Raw genomic sequence first — 16,253 nt, forward strand, 5'->3', positions numbered from 1 at the left:
TCACCCAGTGGAGGTTCTTTTCTGACCTCCACTAAAGGCCAAAAACAGAACCTGGGGCTAGTGCCTAGAGGGGCCCACAGCCCACATCAAAAGTGCCACTTTACCTGGTCAGTTATGCATAGAAGTGGCCTATAATGGTGCTCTAGGGGTATAACAACAATTCTCCACAGACCGCCGGCTACATCTGAGGCTGGTGGAAAACCGATCTTCAAGAGAACATACATCACAGACGAGTGTCCCGGTATGGGCAGAGCTGGCCTGTGTTCATTCCATTCCCGATATGTGTGTTTCAAGAGCTTGTATCAATGTACTCCATCACTGACAGGGTGGAACAGGCGCAGAGGTGTGTGTGTGTGTACATGTGAACATGGATTCAACTGACAGTTTCTCCCTCGGGGGCCATTAATGCCGATGCTCAACGGCGGGGTCTATCAAGTGTAGGACATCGCAGGCCTTCTCCCTCACCTTGGCCTGATGGGACACCGCCGGGGGAATGTACATCCACCCACAAAGACAATTTATCTCGATAGCTCAGATCGCAGCCCCACAGCGATCACTCTCTCTTTGCCTCAACTGTGTCCCTCAGATTGCTCTGGAGGTCCGGAGGTAAAATTCAAAAAAGAAGAGAGAGAGAGAGAGAGTAAGCGCAGTTGGTTGACACAATGTTTTGGCTGATTGACGACAGGCCGACTGCCCACATGAGCAGAGAAGCAGTCCATTTCCCTGCCCCCGGGTTTATACGAGGAGCTGGATGAACACTGGCACACAGGCGTCAAGCACTAAATCTTCCCCACAATCAGCTCTGGAGGACAACAATTTTCGATATTGCCGGGACCGTTTCGGCGCTAGCGACAGGAGATACGCAGCAGAAGAACTGGGCGGAAGGCGCACGTTTTCATTGGGACACTTTGACTCGATGAGCCGCTGGCAGGCGGCGACGGCGGACGCACCAAGGCAGATGTTTGGCTGTGTTGTGGAGCCAGTAATAGGACAGACATGTGGCGATCCGGCATCCAGAGGAGCAGGTGCTGTCGTCCCGCAGCCATTACCATCTGCATTGATGAGATCAGGGACCTCCATGTTGGGCGGTTATTATCTCCTGAAGCGAAACATAAAAATCTGCAAAATAAATTCATGCTTGAGCAAAGTCAAGTTGCTGAATAATTTATCCACTATAAGATGTATTTATTTTACATTGAAACAATATAGAAAGTCTTTAACAAATGAGTGAGACCAACACACAATTCCCTAAATTAGCAGTATTGATGATTTTAAGACATTTTGATTAATTTCTTGCCTCTCTGAACAAAAACATCTGTTTTAGAAATGTAACTTTATTCTTACATGATTTCTGACTTCTCAATGGATTCTGGTGCGCTAGCTGTTCATATTTTCAAGCTTGGTCGCCAGCGAGTTCAGAACTGAAGAATCCTTCTGGAAAGAAGTGAAACGTCTCCAAAAGAGAAGAAAAACAGTCCAGTTGACAGAGAAGACGACCGTGGATAACGATGACCTGGCGGCTATTTAGTTGTTCCAGTTTCTTATTTGCCGAATTAATAGAAATACATTTTTTTGTTTCTAAAATCTAATGGCAGGAGGTCAATTGAATTTGTTATGCACTGCCTGTAAATGTTATTTGATCGATAACGAATATAATGCCAACATTTTAAATGTCTGACATTCAAAAATGGAAAAAAGCTGCTAAAATCGACTTTCACGATAAAATTGGGGCTTTTAAAAGGGATTGTTACCTCCCAAGTGATTGCTACCAACCCTTTTGCCACCAAGGTTGGACCTGTAAAATAAACTGCCAGTACAATACGAACCCACAATACGTGAGTAAATGTGGCACGGCTGCCAAAAGGCTCTGTACTGGTGATTAGTATGGACATAATCTAATCTCACAGAATATCATATTTGCCACTGTGATAGCTCTATAATACCCGACTTGGCACTCAGAACACTTCCATGATATTCATCCCACCATGATTAACATGGTTATCCTCCTATAGGGATTACCCTGACATGTTCCCCGAGTTTATAGGATAAACTATAGGCTGTGTGTGATGGATGGACAGCAACCACGGTGAGTATGGCTGAACAGTGATGGGACAGTGGTGTCGGGGGAGATGGGTTAGTATCCCTTTAACGTCATCTGACGTCACACTGATGCAGATCTGCACGGCTGGACGCGAGCGTAGGAGAGGAATACCGAAAAGAAACTCCTCAGCACTAATTTCTCTCCACATCCCCCCGCGGTAGAAGATGGAGAGTGACACGTAGTCCGTTTAAAGGAGCGGATTAATACCTGTTTGCGCGACTGACAGCGCATGAATCGGCTGTCATCGGAAGGAGCTACACGCGGCACAATTTATTATAGCAGGGGAAAAAAGGACCATATTGAGGTCAGGGGAAAGCGTTGCTAAGGCGACCAGCTTGCTGGGGAGGACACTGCGACGCGCGTCACACGCCGGGGGAGCGAGAGCGCGCCTGCGAGGCTGCGTAGGTTGCGCGCGTGTGCGACGGCGCTCATCCGCGCGGCAGCAGCAGCGGCAGAAGCGGCCGAATCTTCCATAAAAGACCATCAGAGGACGGCGCGGCGTTCGGCTCTCTCACCGAGGCAAGACTGGAGCAAACCGGGACTCCCAGCGCTGCCCGGCGGCGTCGGGGCTCTCCTTGAGGGGATTTATAAAGGATTTATCGACGACGTTCCAGAAAAGAAAGACAGACAGAAAGAAAAAAAAAACCCTGAATAGTTGCGACCATTGGCCAACACAGGTGACACTTCCCAAGGCTGTCAAATCCACCGAGACAGCGCACCGGCTTGTTTTTAGTAAAGGCGCTGATAAAAACAGCTTATTCCCGAGGCAAAGCCGACTGACACCCGAGAAATTAATGATTTTGCCCTGCACGAAAGGGACCGAGCCGAGTCTGCCTGCGCGCACCGGGGATCGCGTTATAGTCTGTTGTATTTGGCGTTTAATGCAGTAGAACCAATTGAATGTTGCTGTTGAGGCTGTCATCAAGTCCCACCTGCTGGCTGTTGGATTGAACGAAGTTGTGCCGCTGGAGGACATTTATTCTCCCCCCCATTCTGGGGCTGCCAATTGATCGATTTTAGTCCGACCAAAATTAATGTGGTGAAACCAAGGACTTGTGGAAGGGACGGTTCGGCGAGGAGACCCTCCAGAAATTAGTGGGATCTGTCATCTCCACAGCACCAGCGGATCACACATTAACAGGTACTGTCACTTCAGTTTACGCTCCGGAGATATTCCATATGTGTTCCGATAAACTTTTAACCATTATTTTACCGTGTTTGTAAGCGTGCAGGTGAGATCTGTACACCAAGCATTGCAATTCGAAATTTCAGGGTTAAATTGGGTTTGTGCAAACTATGGCCAGTGCTTATGGTAGTTAAATAAGACAATAGCCTTTGAATTGCACCTGGAATATCCTATCAGTTTATTATACCGATGATTTTATGGGGATATATGTTAAGTATGGGGGTTCTGGTCTGACCTCCATTCCCTTGGAACAGTGAAGATGCACCCCCCGTACTCTGAGAAACAGGAACCTCCGTTCTGCCAGTCAGAGTTCCTTCCTCTGTCCTAAAAACAGGCAGAATATGTCTCGTATCAATCAAAGCCCCTGGCCGATCATCGGCGCCAGATCAGACGTTGCATGTCTTCTAACTGCTGTGTGAGAGACGGGGACGAATAGGACCGCAAGGCAACATCCTTCCCATGAACCACCCTGTGCTACAGACACGAAACGATGCTCACGGTCACAAAAGTCGTCTTTCATCAGTTGGATCACCCCTCAACCGGATTTGTGCATATTTTCATGTGGCATGAGCCCAGAAGACTTGCGGAGACCGTGAGAGCTTATTCTCCCAAATGCTGCTGTCCACACAGAACACACACACAGACATCCTCGCTCGCTGGTTGGCACACACACACACACACACACACACACACACACACAAACACACAAGCGCGCGCCAAAGAATGGGGTGCATTTATATGCTGTGGTTGCTGTCGTGGGGGCATTTGGATCGACGGGGCCTGCTAGATGATAGAATTCAGCAGGAACAAAAAGACTTCTGTTCTTATCTGCAGCGGCGAGAAGGGAAAGGCAGCTCGGCTCCTCTCCCTCTTTTCGGCCGGGAGAGTTAGCATGCTCGCGGAGCCAGACACGGTGATCTAATAGTGGAGAATTTGAATATAGTCAGGGCAGAACAGTGACACCGCTAGTCCTCGCACATGCAGAGTAGTTGTTTTTCTCACATTGGCCAACGGGGACCTCTAAGGATCTGTAGAGTCCAGGTGGCAGGGTAGTCGAGACTCCATCGAGGGGTTTAATAAAAGCATAGCCACAGCACTTGGAAACTGAGAAAATGCAAATAGTCAAGGCCTAAACATGAGCTATTCTCTTGGTAGAGGAAGGCAGGTGAGTCCTGCAGCCTTGTAGAATCTGTGTATATATCAATCCACATGCATGCAAAGCCTCATATAAACATCGCTCAGCACCATTTATCTCTTTCAAGGTGCAGCGGCGCTGGAGGCAGCGGCGTTCAAAGCCCGTCGACTGGGTAGATTGATGGCTGCTATAGCGCGGGCCACTTAGCAGTCAACAGATGTATGCTCGGTGTCTTTGCAGGCCATCCCAGTCGGGATGCGCTACGTCCATTTAATGCTACTTGTTTGGCTCATTATTCCTAGAGGTGAGTCGAAGACAGCAGCAGCGCTAATTTTGGTTGAGAGGTGTCAAGATTGTCCAAAAAAAGAGAATAAATGGCAGCTGATGTGTTGACGGGGGACTCGACTGACAAATGCTGGTGAAATTAAATGTTTGTTTAACAAAGTCAGAATGAATTAGTAAAGCCAAGGCTGGCTGAGCTCACGGCCCCTCTGGGAGGCACTGTTGCTCAGATCTGCCTCCTCGTCACAGGGAGCCTAGGAAGCAAACAATGTGTGTCAGTTGTCGCTTTGAAGGTGCAGAAATGGGTTTTTGGGCATGTTGGCGTCGCTTCTTCTCCCTAACGAGGGGAAAATTTGCCTCTCATTCTGGCTGACAGCTTCAAATTCAGCAGTTATTGATGGAATATCGGAGAATGTTTGGGACGTTCAAAGGGTTCGTTCAAGAGTGCTAATTCAAGAGGCACTCCTGAACGTAAACTGTTTGCATCTCTCCGTGGGAATATGCGGATCACGATGAGATGTTCAGTGTTCCTGTACTGTTCCTGTTGTTCTGTCCTCATCTGAGCTACAATAAACCCAATCACCCGAGCCTGTTCTACTCTGCAGTACAAAACAACGGGTTACACGGAAGAGGTCTATATTGGATGCTCTTTTATCTACAGCGCGGCTAGATAATTGAAACACGGCACTCACAAATGGGTTATGCTTCCCTCTGCTCCACACGTGTGTTCGAACCAATCTAGTTTTCTTTATATGGCATCATCAGGAAGCAAAATTCTAAGAGGAACTAGTTTATTTCTACAGTTTCAGAAAAAAGATCCCTTTTACACGGGAAAAAACCTTGTGCAGAACCAGATCGGACCCTTCCGCTGATGGCCGAGGAAGGTAGGCAACCTAGAAGGGCCGAATAAATACATAAATACATCATCAATCAAAATATGTTGGCACTGGATGGAATCTGTGCATCATGATGACAAAAGCCTGCGTGGTTTGTTTATTGCTTTTACGTTTCTTTCTTTTGTTTCCCTTTGCATTATTAATTTATTTCAATTCAGCCTTTCTTATTCAGGAGGAAGATATGTTGTTGCTATGGCAGCATCCGTTTGGGAAGGATGAGCACTGGCAATGAGTTGTTAACCTGAAGCTAACCTGTTTTCATTGGCGTACATTTGCTTGAGAGCTGGGTGAGGATGCATTCGCGACGACCAGGTTTCTGTGAAAATTGAAGATAAACACCAGTTTATTTAATACAATCTGCAAAGCTTGTGCTCCACTCGGTGCTCCATTGCCTCTCTAAGAGGAACACCTTGGTTACATTAGTCCAAAAGTTTAAATAGAGCGCCCGGTTATACCTATATTTCTGCTGCAAGAATGTAATGTATTTAAAAACTGTACACTTTGGTCCCAACTTAAATCTTGTTTTAAAACTTCCTACTGATAATCTGGTCAAACATTTGCTGGTAGAGGCGTGTATATGCTCCAGCCATACACAAACTAGCTTAGGTGCTGTGGAGGTAGCCTGGACCCTGGAGGAAAACTGCATTAATATCAAACCGTAAAGGAAGAAAGAAAAGCCCAAAAAAAGAGCTACAGCGAGTACTGTTGCAAAGGGGCCATGCCGTATCACCTAGCATCTACCAGTTAGCCGGCTGTATATTTGGTTGGTCCAACATGAGAGGTTAGGAGAGATATTTATTATTAAGAAGGAATCAGCCACATTGGCATTAAAAGATGAGCTTTGATGTAGTCTGAGATGAGTACGCTCATCTTTTCTCTGGTCTGTCCCTTTGGGTAACCCTGCATGAGCTCTTTGCTTTCATGACCTCTGAAAAGAGACAAGGTATTCGAGCTTTGGTTAGAGCTCAGCCCTCTCTTCTTGCCTTCAGTTCTGCATCTTGTTCTTGATATATCGGTGTATTGTTTTTTCTCCCCTGATGTTTTCCTGACACACTCCGGCCAAGCATTTATTGCTCTCTCCTCTGTTTCTCTTCAAACCTCCGTATCGTCGATCAGCCTCGAGCGAACACCGCCGCGGTGTCCCCAGTTGGCCTCATTACGGTCGGATCAAGGTCGAATGCTCTGACACGTTTTGATTGAAAAAACTTCACTTCCCCGATCTCTAAATATCAATGTCAGCCTTCACATCGCCAGGCACCTCCCACCATCTCCCAGTTCGAAGCAGGCACTGACCACAGGCCAAGATCAATGACTGATTTTTTTTTTCTCCCTTCGAAGAGATAAAAGCCAAAAAAAGTCTCCGTGATGTGACCAAGAACACCTGAAGACCAGCGCTGAACTGCTCTGCTCTCAGGTTTCACCTTCCGGGAGGTCAGATGCGGTCTGAAGCAACCTCTTTGGACAGAAAGCCCGCAAAGATTAAAGCCACCCCTAAGTGATTTTATGAGAAGACAATTCAGTTTCTGATACAATCCCAGTCACGCTCTGATTCTGGTTAGAAAGCATGATCCAGATTTGATAGAATCAACCGCAATGGAGTCAGCAGCAGCTGGGATTAAATACATCCTGCTTTCTGGCCAATCACGTTGACTGACAGTGAGAATCCGTGCGGCTCAGAGCAGAGCGGCTCATCCCTCCGGCAAACTGAGTGGCATTCCTGTATTACGCTGGGGCATCCATCAGAATTCCACCTGGGTGCTTTGTTTTTGCGCTAAATACCCCCCTGCAAGGCTTTGTAGCCTGCGGATTTGACACAAATCTGCCTGCAACACAACTTTGCAGACTGTTTTGTTTGGCAAATCATATTCATCAGTGCCTCCCTGCGTGCTTACAGCGTTCCTTAAAGAAAGTGAGTTACGGCGTTAACTGAATCTCAAGGTCAGGCGGAGTCACATCCTTGTGAGCACTCTGCAGTAAACCCTCAGCATCACAAACAAGCTCAGGGTCAGCAGGTCTGGAGACGGGCCTCCATTCGTCCTGCCGCTCCACTCAGACATGCACACGCAGGAGGGGGAAAATGTGCTCGGAAAGTCAATCGTCCTCACGTGTCGCAAAGCTACTGAGCAAACAGCAGGGGGCTCCACGCTAAACTTTATTTCTGGTTCAGAAACGTGATATCCAGTGTGTGCTGTCACTCCAGCATCAGCCGAGGCCTTGACAACTAATTGTAAGCAGACTTGTTGAACTGTGATGCCGGCAAACTGAGCAGCATCTGCAGTAGCTGTTTGGGCTAGCATGCCAAAGTGTCGTCATTGTAGGCTGCCCCGTATACTGATCATTATAAAATGAACACATTCCCTTCTCCGGCCAGCTAGTTCGATATAATGATCCCTGGTGCTGCAGTAGCCATGGGGTGTCCTGCTGTACATTCAAGGCTCTTTCCCTTCTGATGGCCATCTGTTGACATAAGTGATGACAGTTGCGTTGGACGCACGGTGAGACATGTCTGCTAATGGCAACACTTATGGATGCGGAAACACAGTTACATGTGATGGTCCCCCAAGACTCACTGGAGCATTACAAGTGCTGCCTAGAAGGACTTTCCACTGTAGCCTCTAACTGCTAATGTGCAAGGGTGTATGCACCATGTCTTGCAACAGCATTCCAAGAAACGCTGCATCTTTCTAGAAATGGAGCATTTCCGGTACTTCTGTGCGCTATCTAGCTCCAGTTGTTACCTTTTAAGGCTGCTGGACTTTAGCCGTCAGACAGCGGATGCTAATGACACCAGTAAGCCAGGGTGAATTAGGATGTCTCTTCACTGACAGGCCTGTGTTATCCATCCTTGCTGAGTTTGTGTGTATATTTCCGTATGTATGTGTTGTGCGTGGCAACAAAAACAAGCATGACAGTGATGAATGAGCACCCGAGAGGCAGAGTCACAGCATCGCGCTCAACGATGTCGGGCAGGTAATGATCCTCGCCGTTACTGTCACAATCCGCAAAGGCAGCGTGAACCCACCAGGATGCGGACAGGTGTGAAAAAAGCGACACACATCACAAAACACGTGGCTCCGAACGGTTCGGCTATTGTGGAAGCGTTCAAGAGCGATCTTTCGCACGCCTTTCCCTTTCGATTGGCTTTAAGCAAAGGCGCCCCGCTCTTGTTTTCTCTCAGGATGTGGCATATGTATTCTCCATCCTGCACGGGAAACAATGTGTGTTGTTTGAATCATTCATCTGTGGCTCTTCACGGTGTCTCTCAAGGCTGAAGTGATTCCTCCGCTGACAAATGGCAGCTGGAAAGAGTGGCTAAATTCCAGCCTGTGTGGATCACTTTGGGGCCAAAAACCCTGCCTGAGCAGATTTGATAATGCGGAATTAAGTACACTTGGGCAGGTAGTGGCACATATCCCCAGTTACACAGGGTAAAATTGAGTATCCTGAATTATAGGGCGTTTTCCTGGCTGCGTATTTCTGACACCTTCAAGCTTTAGTGTCTTGGTGACACTGGCTCATCGTCCCTGAGCAGTGCCGTTCACCTGACCCATCGAACTGTCAAGGAGGTAGAAGAAAGAAAAAGAAGAAGCAAACTGGAATTAGCATAGGAGAGCAATGTTTACAAAAGGCTATATGTGTAGGTATCAGCACACCATTAAAAGAAGAAACATGGGGTGTCAGCACCTTAATTAGCCAGAGTAAGGTGGTGTGACCTTGATCGGATGCTAGTGCTAACACCAATGAGCGCAAAGACGGGATTGCAAGGATGCTAGTGCGTACGGCTTTTACGAGCGATGGCGGAAAACGATTGGATGTGGAAGCAACAAAAGCTCTGTTTGCGCTTACATCAATCAGCTCCTTTCTTTTAGGGGTCTACTCAGGAGAATTGAATATATGAAACGGCACGGGAAGGGTTTGTGATACAAATGGGTGCGAGTCAGCAGGTTTCACACATATATGCCCGCTCTTCTTTTTTTCCATTCGGAGGAAAACAGGTGTGTGTTCGGGTATTGTGGTTAACGGATTCATAGGTGCCGTTTCATCTCCTCCGAAATTTGTCTAGAGAGAAATCAAATCTTTTGGATAAAAAAAAAGATCAAAATAGAGTGCACTGTCCACATCTTATTTAGCAAGGGTCTGATGAATCTGAAGAGGTGAAGGCGCATTGATTGGAGTAGGCAAGACCCGGTCATAATCATCATTAACATGAAATGAGAGAATTATTGAAGGGTCTCAGTCACTTCACTTAAGCACAGCGGATGCTGACTCTGGATCTTACCTACCCAGTTGTCCCATTATCCATCCTTTTCTTTCCTTTTTTTCATCAAACGCCCGCTCTGTTTTCTGCTTTCTCCACTTAATTAACCCATTGATCACAATGCTAATAAATTAGTGCTCTGGGAAGCTCTCCTAAAGCACTCTTCCCCCTCTCTCAGACCTCTTACCCATAACCACAATGTCACTGGTCATGCCCACCCCGTTCCTCCCCAAACAGGCCACCATGGTTCAGAAAGAAAATGGGGAGGCCTTGATGTTGTCACATTCAAGCATAACTATTGATGAGAAGGGATCTAGGTTTTCATGAGATATACAGCTGCCTTGCACGATTAAATGTGGGAAGTACCGTCCCTCTTGTGTGACCCTTCGCCAAATTCATTATTGGCCTTTTTACTGCACCCCTCTCGTGTCTGTAAATGTTTTGCTTTCCTTCCTGTCTCTCTTGGTTGACCTGTTCTCCAGCGCGGAGTGCCCGATGCCCGCTTAGAGATTTGCCCAATTAGGAGGATCTCAGTGATAATTATGGAAGGAGATCCCTCTAATTTCCTCTTTGCTGTATTTTTTAACTATTCATATTAACTCTGTGTGTATCTACAGTATGTTGTAGTTGTTCCTCCTTTATCTTCATCTGATGGCTAAGAGATCTAACCATGAAATATTAACAGTTTGTTCTGGAGAAAAAAACCCAAACATTTTTTGTTAGCATGTTCTTATGCTTTTTTATGTCTTATCCTTATTTTACTTGATACTTTTACTGTTTTACTCCCTCAGTTCTTAGTTTCTCAGTTTTTAGCTTTTACACCTTTTATCTTATTTACTGTTTTAGTCCTTCAGTTTTTAGCTCCGGTGTTTCCTCATGGTGTTTCCTCATGGGGGCCTGCCAGGCTGGGAGATGTTTCCGGTCTACCGCTGGGGGTGCTGTCCCGTGGACGGCTCTGGCCTGGGTGGTTAGGGGGCTCTGTGCCTTGGTGTGGAGCCTCCGGTCTGTCCGGGTCGGGGTGGTCTTTGTGGTGGTACCACCTGTGGTCACGGACCGTGACCTCCCTCGGCCTGGTGGGCCCCCAAAGGTGGCGTCTCCTTCGCCTCAGGTCTCGGTGCCCAGCCATGTGTCAGCTTGTTTGTGTGTTTGAGTGTGTGTATGCATGTGTGTGTGTATCTGTGTGTATGTCCTTTTTCTTGATTCACTTGTTTCTCTTTGTTGTTTTTATCCTTTGTGAGGCACTTTGTGCTACCCAGTGTATGAAAAGTCCCATATAAATAAATAAAGATTAAAGCAGCTATGCTGTGAAAACCATGTAAATTTGCCCATATTTCCAGAACAAACACATCAAAATCAGCCAGAACGCAAATCAGTGTTTCATTTTGTTGACATACTAGAGCCAGATGCTTTTAGATTAGGAGTTTTCAATTCCTTTTTTAAAGCACTTGCCAGACACGAATTGGCAAATAATGTCAACAGCCATAAAGAGGTCTCATTTTGATCATGTTTTCAACAACACAATATTGTATAAATCGGGCTGTGATTGCGATACGGAAAAGAAAAATTGAATATCTCCAAATATAGATGGTTATAAAAGGTTAGCATTTGAAAATGCTACCAAGATGATTTGCAGACAAGAGTTTGAGGGAAAGCTTTATTTTAAGAAAGATTTATATTGTAAATATGAGTAAAAACACCAAACAAATGACATCATCATAAGTTGAGTTGCCCCATTGTTACATTTTGTTGAAGGAGAAGGAATTGTCCACACTTGGACATGATAACGTTGTACAGGAGAAACAACTTTCCAACTACGTATAATATAACATGGTGAAGATTTAGTACATTTAGAAGTAACCTTGAGACAAACCACCCACATTTGAACTTCAGATATTTTCTTCTTAATAGTCTGAATGCACACTAGTCATAGGGGAAACCTATGACATTTCTTCAATTTCTCAAAATTGAATGAAAAGTGTACTTTTACCTTCTATATCTCACCTTAATCCATCCTTGATTTTTGGTATTTCACTTACTTCACCAAGTTTTCATCCTTACCTCATGGACTGTCAAGGGCAACCACATGGACCCAAGCTGAGGACATGTGTCATCTGAGGTATGATTCAAGATGGTTGAACATTTAGATTTAGAAGCTTCCCTCTCTGAGAATTCATTCCTATCCTGTGATCTCCCGCTCAGGCCACAGCTAGGCTTCAGAATTTTAATTGAGCCACAAGCCATTTGTATGGATGTGGAAATCAGTCAAACAGTAGAGGGGGAAGCATAGAGAGAAAAAAAAAGAATCTTGAGCTGGAGATTTGTGCGAAGGAAATATGAGCCCGGCGTGCTCTTCGCCTTAGATCCCTCCAGCTTACTGGTACTCCATCAGCACCTCTGGCAGGTAAGAAGTGAAGCAAACCCAGTTGGGGGTTCATCTCCCGCAGCCCCAGCAGCACCTCCGCAGAACCTCGGAGCACGTCTCTTCCATTTTTCAGAACAAAGAAAATGTTACTCTGAAGGACACACCCAGCACCAGCCTGTGCAGGGTGGAAGGAGGCATGTGTTTTGTTTTTATTCTTTCTCAGGGTCTGCAGTCACGAGTGTGGTCAAAGCAATTAGAAACAATGGAAGTGCCCCTAGTGGCATTTCATTAATAGAGAAAAAAGAAATAGTCTACACAAAGGTGCAGATTTCTTGCAATAGAGAAGATCCCAGGGTGCTGTAAATGGAATTCTAAGGTAGCCCTGAGCCCTAAGGGAGAAACATTTAAGATTTTATTGACACACTTTAATGATTTGGCATGTGATATGACACTGGCCATCTGTTTATGTGTCTTTTTTATGTCTTTTAAATGCTTTTAGGATTTCTTTCTTTCGATATTGTTTTTTTTTAAAAAAAGCATGCAACCAGAAGGTTTGGCACAATATTGCCTTTGAAGGCATGCTAGCTGCATGCACTGTAAAACTGTCCAAGTCCGTACGCCTCGTGTGTAACACTTATGGCTCAGCAAGTCACGCTCATATGAGGTTTTCTAGCCCCGGGCATACTCCACTTGAACTGTCACCACAGCACACGAGTGGATATGTTTCAGGGAATAATTTAATCCGCCTGGTGCCCTCTATTGCCCAACAGATGGAAAACTGTTACATTTACGTGGCGCGAGCCAGACTTCAAGGTCAGCTGGGACATATGAGGATTTGGAAAGAGCTGAGTGCGATGCGCGTTAACGAGCGGGATTTTAGAGCGAAATAGTTCCCAAAGGTTCCAGAACTAAAAATATTTCTCTCTTGTGTTGTGGGCTGAGGGGAGGACAGTTGCAGGAGCACATGTTTTTTTCCTAATAATCATGTTTCATAATATATTACTACAGAACTGCAGCCATAACATTATGACCACTAAGTGGTGAAGTGAGTAACACCAATTATCAAGTGGGATATACCGGTATTTGCAATCCTCTGGCTCACAAAGGTGATGCATTAGATCTGATTGGGATGGCTCTCTGAAACTGCAGCTGATCTGCTAATTCACGTTTGCCTTAACCTTAACATCACACACATGACCCGGCACACATGCTTACCTGGGAAGCATCACAATGCACTATGGGAAACAAAGGCAAGCTATGCAGGGCAAACCTTGGGTCCTGCCATCAATGAGGATGTGACGTTGACATGATACGTTGACACGTACCACCTAGCCGAACATTGTTACAGACTGTGTCTAACCGTAGCTCTCCGTCTTTCATGGAAAATACAGTTCCTGAGTTTTTGGCCAGAGCTTTTGGCCTCTTTCAGCAGGATAATGCGCCCTGCTACAATGCACAAATAGTTCAGAAATGGTTTGAGGAGCACAACAATGAGTTTGAGGAGTTGGTTTGGCCTTCGAATTCCCCAGATCTCAATCCAACCTTCTGTGGATGATGGACTCTGTCCCTCAATAGGTCAGGGCATAACTGGCAGCAAAAAGCCGACCAACAGTGGTGATATTTGCCGGACAAGTGAATGCTCTGATTTAAAACCCTACAATAGTGTAAAGAAACATTAAAAAAAAAACCTATATGTTATTTATATCTTAGCTGTGATGCAGCTTGTATATAGCTTAGAGCTGAGACCTTCCATCTACTGGACCTTAATCCCTGCTATTATCCTCAAAATGGAAGCAGTCAAGTGGTCGCACCACCGCTGTCCATCGTTACACTAAATCTTAAACAACTCCAGACCATTATTTTATCTCAAACTGCTACGCGATGGGTAGAAACCTTGGCTCAAAGTAGGGAATCATCATTTACCGGGCTGTCTGAGGCCTGATGGAAAAGGTGCTCTCACTATTATCTGCTCTTTGCATCCTATTATGAATGTGAAGTAAAGCGCAGTCCACACACAAACAGGTGCTTCATACTGAGAAACGCAGGAAGAAAATTCCCCGATCTTGAAATGTAAACAAGCCACATTTGCATTTTAGGGGGGGTGTTATTGTGCAAAAGGCCAAAGAGAGTTCCACATCCCGCAGTGCTCACACAGACTCAACAGTTCCACTTGACTGCTTTTTGCTAGCACATACTGTATAGCAAGTCGTGTTTGGTACACACACAACGTGCACAAATTGCATCAGTCAAGATCTTTTAAAGAATTTATGAAGAAACAACTGCTGCCGAATGCTTTCAGACCCAGACGGCACATGTCCTGCATCCAAGAAACTCGTTCAAGCTCGTATGATACTTTGTTATTATGTGGCCATAATTATGTTACACTACGGTTGTGCGTCTGTCATGGAGACTGACACGATGCATATGTGCCCACAGTGAACCTTCTGTAACCTCGGTCTCCATGTTGTACAATTCAGCCTGGACTGATATGTGTAACCTCCAGCAACATTTGGAAGATACCTGTCGTGACAAAAATGTGTAGCAGAAGAAATGTCCGTAAGGTCGGAATAGACAGATTTTGACTACTGGCAGTGGAAAATTTGTTTCATTATGTTTCGTGTACAGTTTCTTCAGACGTCAGAGTGCGCTGGACACACTAGCAGATAAAGGTGTGAAGCTGCACAATCTCCGGCGTCATTTTTGACATCGAAGCATCATGTTGTGTAGCATTACGAGTTACTTGCCATTACGAGCCAAAGATACCATTCTGCAATGATGGAGGGGAAAAAAAGGGGAAAATGTAGGTAAAACATGCTAATAAGGGTGATACTATGTTCAGTAACAATTGAAAACGTCATAAACTCCGTTTAAATACATGATAGTAACAATAATGGAAATAAATGCTTTGTTTTTGATGATGTTAAAGATTAACAGCGCTTGCATCGTAGGAGACAGTGATGAAAACTCAGCAGTTTTTTAAGAGCCTTTTACCTTTTACAAAAGCTCTTTTATGTCATCTCTTTCCCTCATAGGTTGTTGTAAACACACACATTCATCAGTTATTGTCTGCTAAATTATGGTATTAAATTATTTAGGTCACCGTCCTTTAAGGTTTCAGCCAGGGAGAAAAAGGGCCCCGGGTGGTTGGTGCAGTACAGCTCCACCTCCACTGGTGGTCAAATGGTGCTAATTGTTTTCGGTTGTGTACAGACACGTGTATTTTTACAGTACCTCTTAGTACTACAGCTAAATGTTCTGTGTGTTTTGTGCTTTGTGCCATAACTGTCACTTCAGTGGCTGATGTTCCTCATAAGGCACACTGACAAGTTCACAGCTATTATGCCTCAGTACCTGCGTCGTCAAGACGAATGTTAGCTTCTCTCCAGAAAGGTCGCCCTAAGTAGCCTGCGCTATCAAAACGCATAAGTCAGGCCTTCAGTCTGACGTGAAGCAAAGTGCGATAATCTGACTACAAAGGACGGTTCTGGTTATCTGCGTCCCTCGCTTTAGTCATCCTTTTGTTCCTTTTGGCCCCTTAAAATGGAAGTTATTCATCAAAAAACAAGAAAGAATCCAACTACCCAGATTGTCACCCACTGCATGTTTTTCATAAAGGTATAATGTGGGGATATCTTCCAATATTTTGGGGGGAATTTATTGTATTGCTGTAAAACTGAATTTATGTTTCTCACAGTACATCTAGGAGTTCTTCATCCCGCCAGCAATATGTTTACCTGTTATTGTCTCCGATGACAGATGTGAGAGGCGCCCTGAAGATTTATCCCAGCACTGTAATATTGTTTGGGGATTTATGGACAAACACAACACAAAGTCCACCGTATAGCACACGGCGTGCACAGTTGTGCATGCAAACTATTACATAAACACAAAAGGGACTTCACCTGATTCAATTTAAGTATGGTTGGATGGTTTATTCCATTGAGAATGGTGGTTTGCTACCCTGCTTAAACACTTAATTATATTGGCTGTAATGTAATTATGGCAGTTTTTAAGGCTTTGAGTGCCTGAATTT

At 45.2% G+C, this 16,253-nt stretch overlaps 1 protein-coding gene across 2 annotated transcripts in view; it reads left to right on the forward strand.

The window, feature by feature from the left end:
• The first annotated feature begins 2,176 nt into the window (after positions 1 to 2,176).
• Positions 2,177 to 16,253, forward strand: part of nlgn2a (neuroligin 2a) — a 138,277-nt gene continuing 124,200 nt past the window's right edge. For both annotated transcript variants that reach the window (XM_011618730.2, XM_029839514.1), the window contains exon 1: positions 2,177 to 3,242. The gene's annotated coding sequence lies outside the window, so the exon portion shown is untranslated. The remainder of the gene's footprint in view (positions 3,243 to 16,253) is intronic.

This window comes from Takifugu rubripes, chromosome 8 (assembly GCF_901000725.2).
Source record: "Takifugu rubripes chromosome 8, fTakRub1.2, whole genome shotgun sequence".
Taxonomy (NCBI): domain Eukaryota; kingdom Metazoa; phylum Chordata; class Actinopteri; order Tetraodontiformes; family Tetraodontidae; genus Takifugu; species Takifugu rubripes.